At 35.6% G+C, this 5055-nt stretch overlaps 1 long non-coding RNA gene across 1 annotated transcript; it reads right to left on the reverse strand.

Annotated features, from left to right (window-relative positions):
* Nucleotides 1-374: 374 nt before the first annotated feature.
* Nucleotides 375-2685, reverse strand: LOC145114838 (uncharacterized). The gene is made up of 3 exons (XR_013711257.1): nt 2611-2685; nt 2436-2520; nt 375-611 (listed from the first exon to the last, which is right to left on the reverse strand). It is a non-coding gene; the product is annotated as an uncharacterized LOC145114838 (long non-coding RNA).
* Nucleotides 2686-5055: the final 2370 nt, after the last annotated feature.

The following is a 5055-nucleotide window of genomic DNA, read 5'->3' on the forward strand; positions in this document are numbered from 1 at the left end:
TTCTCGGTTTAACATAAACTATAACTTTCATTTAGATTGTTAAGGCTAAAAATCCTTTTATTGAAAATTCAGTTTTTACACTGAACAGTGTTTTGCCGTTTTTGTCGCGGATCTTCGATTGGTCATAACTTCTTCGTTATAACTCGGATTTTAGTGTTCTTTATGTTTTTGGAAACCTTGTTACAATATCTACCACTTGGTTCATCACAATCGAGATTGTTTAACATTTTATTTTTGAGGGTCAATTATGTAAATATACATAGAATGTTAAAATTTCTCTTTATTATTTAAAAAGAAATACAAATTGACCTACATTATTACATAGGTTTGAAATAACGATTGGTTACAACTTCTCTCAAGAATCATCCATCTTCTTCCTCCAAAATTCTCAAGATTTTGCTTAGGTTTCAAGAGGATTTTCACAAGATAATCATCATTCTTGGTAAGCCTTTACACATTCAAGTTTTATAACTCCATCTTCATGATAGATCACTCTTTTAAACAAAGTTTTTGGCGATCATACTCCTAGAAATCTTCTTAAGTTCGAGATCTACTCAAGGGAGTTGCTAGGGCCGAAAATCACTTCATCTTTTCCAATTCTTCTTCAAAAACTGAAACATCAAGCAAAAGGTGAGTTCATACCCCCATGTTTTCGGTTTTCGTATGATTTTTGGGGAGAATGCAAGTAAAATGTGTAGATCTATGTGTTATATGCATGTTTTGTGTGAATTCTTAGTTTGTTTGGTAATAATGGGTTAGATCTTAGCAAATCTCAAAACTTTAAGTATTATTTAACAAAGATATACGAACTATGATGTCACACCCCCAAACCAAGGATGGCGGAAACGTCCGGGGGTGGAGGACTTCATGTGTAGTATCATAACAACAATTGTAATAGTAATTCAAGCAAACACAACCAACATATATATAATTGAAAAAGTTACATCATTGTATGAATTACATGTTTACGAATCAATTACAATATGTTGACAAAATATGAAATAGTAGACGCCTTAGCGTCCCATCCTCAAAAGCACTTGATTACCTGTTTAATGATTTCCTGAGAATACAAGTTGTTTGAAAAAGTGTCAACACAAAGGTTGGTGAGTTCATAAGCTTTTGTTTGGTATTATTAAAAGCCTTTCGTTTGTGAAAGTAGTATTTGTGTTAGAAAATCCAATATTTTCCTTAATGTGTAAATGTAGTCTTAAAACCCAAAGACCGAAATGTACAAGTAATTTGTCATATTTATAGTAAAACAATGCAAGTTTAAATCGACATAAACTCATTAAATTTTAATGAAGTTCCCGTAAATTCCAACGTTTATTAATACTTTATGTGAGTTATTATAACCATGCTATGACCTAGTTGGCCTGAAACGACGTTCTTCAGGCGTCGGAAATGTTATGACATTTGTCACCCCAGACCTGCCGGTCTAGCTGTTGCATGCAGCTTAGGTGTGGGTTTGTCAAACCCAATATAGATCTATACACAAGTATCACGCTCTCCCTCAAGGAGACTCTGGTTACAATACATGACTTAATGGTAATTTGAAGTAAATGTCTCACAAAGTCATTAACGGAATTACGTGTTATGAAAACTTGGTACCGTATGGCCGTACCTTGCTTAATGAAAATATCCTTTGTATAAATGTACCCTTTTTAAATGTATTTGTTATGTAATGTATCATAAACTATACCTATTATAGTTTATCAACCAAGGGTAGTACGTGGTAATGTATGCAAACTATATTCAAAATAGTTTATTAAATGTTTGAATGTATCGATTGTACTTTGATTATAATCACTTGTTATTCTTTATATTTTATATGACCAAATCCATTTGTAAACTGATGTGTGTCTAAATATTAAGATAAAATGTCATATATTGCAATAACATATAATCACATAAAGATATACACCTTGCTCAACATGTTACAAGGTGAAATGAAATTAACAGCAACTTTTCGTTGAAAAACAGTTTCTGTTACTGTTCTTAGAAAATTTATAAAAAAATCATCAAAGCTCTAAATCCAAATCCGCAAATTTTGAGAGTTTGGAATATGAGTCTAGTTTGTTCGTAAATTTTACCATGATTTTTAGTGATCTCTAACAGAGGTGAAAATGTTCATAATCACAGACTGGTCCGGGTTTGCCTCTGAAATGACAGGCAGTTTTGTAAAAATCACCATAAATTGTAGAAAAATCATATGGAGATGTGCAAGTAGCCATTTTAAAGCTAAGAGTTTGAACTACTTGCACATGGAACAGTTTTGAAAACTAAAATATTTAAGTTGACCAAAACAGTCCGTGATTAACGTCCATCTTTTCTGATGTAATCTGTTAGAAAAAGTTTAATTGTGTTCTTGATGATTTTACTTGTATTCCCCCCTTAAAACTTAAGAAAAACATGTAAATGTAGGGGTATGAACTCACCTTATGTGATTTCAGTAGATGAAAGTGAGATAGAGGAAGTGTTCAACCCAAGAACACTAAGAAGATGTCTTGATGATTCGAGAATCTAACACCGAATAAGATGGAATTTGTGTAAGATATCAATGATTTGAGTAGAATGGAGTTTAATAATTATGTGAATGATGAAGATACTTACTAATTGAAGGAAGAAATCCCTGGAGAAAGCCTTGAAGTTCTTGAAATTGAGAGAAAAGATGAGAGAATTTTGGAGAGTGTCCTTTGGTTGCTAAGTGTAGAATGAAAGAACTTTATGGAGAATGAGGAGAGAGGATCAATCCTCCAGCTCTTAGAACATGGGAAGAGCTGGAGATTGGGTGTAAAGGTCCACTAAGGTGACAAGGAGTAGTGGGAAAGAGTGGATGATCATAGAGTGAGGTGGTGGTGGCTTGCTTTTGTCATAAAATAAGGAAAAGCAAATATTCCCTCAATAATTAGTCCAACCACCAATTCTTTTAATACATTTTTCTAAAAACCCTGGAGATTTATATATTTTGGGGCCTTAGTTTATAAAATAAAGTTTTGGGTGAAAATCCCACGTTAAAATAATGAAAAACGGAGTTAAAACGAAGTCGTAGTCGAAAAACCGGACAAATTATGACACGCAAACATGCATGTCGTCTTCTTTTATGACAGGGGCTTCCTTGATACTCATTGCGTGTCATCAACACGCGAGTCGTAAGGTTACGACAGATAAATGTGTGTCGTCTTCCTTTATGACAGGGACTTCGGTCCTGAAGCTTCAGTTTTGGGTCCTTAAGCCTATTTTACCCGTTTTTACCCCGTTTCAAGTGGTTTTTGACCCAGTTAAGGGTCGGGATGGCCCGAATGATTACAAAAAAATTAAAGGAACTTTTGAGAGAGATTTGGGAGAGATTCGGGAGAGATTTTAATAGAGAGAGATTGAGTGAAAGAGATTGTGAGAGGTTTCGTTTGTGATCTTTTTGAGTGTCCGGCTTCGCAACGAAAGGTCCATAAACCCCGTTAAGCCATGATTTAGTGTCTTACACAATCCCGATGATTGTGCAATAGTGTTTTATCGCTTTGGTTTGTTGTTTAGCACTGTTAAGGCTAAGGAAAATCAAACACATGAATTTTTCAAATGATGTTTTCTCATTGAAATAGCGAATTGTATAATGTAAACCCTAACATACAAGGGTTAATGGAGTTGACCGGTTTGACTTGTTGACTTTGTTTGACTTTGACTTGAGCGAAATTTGACGGTTGTCACATCATCCCCCCGTTAGAGGGAATTTCGTCCCGAAATTTGCATTTTGACTGGGACTTCAAGAGTTTGGAAAAAGATGTGGAAAACTTCTCGTAGTACAAGAAATTGATTATGGCAAAGAACAACCTGCCTGATGTCACATGAAGACCTTGGAAATTTCTTATTATAACTTGAGCTGAGTCAATTTAAAAGGAGTTTATTGTTTTAGGATGATAGAGTATTCTATGTGTGCTTTTATACTCCCTGTTTTATCCTTGGTATTACCACTATGAATATTTTATAGTTAGCGAGTTCCATCATTACGAATGTTTCAACAAATTTTGACGAAATTTGCATTATAAGTCCTACTAGTTCTTTTATAGTCGATTGGCGTAAACTAGTCGTATATCATTAAGATTGCAAGGGCATTTTGGATGGGTGACCCCGCCTTAAGCCCACAACCAAACAAGGAACAGGGAATGAGGCGGAATCACACATTCTAAGTCCATAGAATCTTAATGATATATGACCATAACGTTTACACTAGCCATCATAGATTCCAGGGGCGTAGTATTATTGGGGCCAGGAGTAGGAATTGTAGTTCAAAATAAAATTGTTATAAGCCTGCTATCTTCAAACTTGGGCTTTGGCCCCTCCCGATTCCTAATCAGAATGGTCCAATACTCTTGCCCGCTCCAAGTCGAGAGTTGATTCATGTGGCTTGAGCTTAGGCTTGGGTCTTAGAGAAAGAGGCAATGTGTCAGGCTGGCTTCACAGAGCTGCAAAATCTCTTCTCTCTCGACAGTGGATAGATAACATGCCTCGGCTCTTCAGGCCCACATTGCCTACTGGGCCAACTCAAATGAACATCCACTTTGTTACCCCACTTGGGTTATAGGCAAGTGTTACCAAGCCCGATATCAAGAAATCAAAATCGATTCATCCCTATTTGCCCAATTCACTGCCTATCTCGCCTGCTGTTCGTTTCTCGTTGTCTCGCTAAGTCAGTCGCCTGGTCTCACTCTCGCCAATCGCCATCGCCTAATGCCCAAATCCCTATTCACACTTCACAGAAATCAGGTATGTAATCCCGAGACCCATATCCTGTTCAGCTATTCTTTCTTTTCTGATTGTAAGATTGTTGATTGTTGGTGTTGGCGTATTGCACTGCTGCTGCTGTTTTCAGTCAATCCGTTGCCTATTTATGCGTTACTACTGTCTTACTGAGTTTCTTTTTAATTTGGCTGTCATTTGTGATTTGGCGATTTTCCAATTTGATTTACTAGTTATGAACTTATAGATTTGGTTATTGTTAAATGAGTTATTGGTTATTGTTCAAATTTTGATTTTGATTTTTTTTTTTTAATTTCAGTTTAT

This window comes from Lactuca virosa, chromosome 5 (assembly GCF_052849685.1).
Source record: "Lactuca virosa cultivar CGN04683 chromosome 5, Lactuca_virosa_CGN04683_v6, whole genome shotgun sequence".
NCBI lineage: Eukaryota > Viridiplantae > Streptophyta > Magnoliopsida > Asterales > Asteraceae > Lactuca > Lactuca virosa.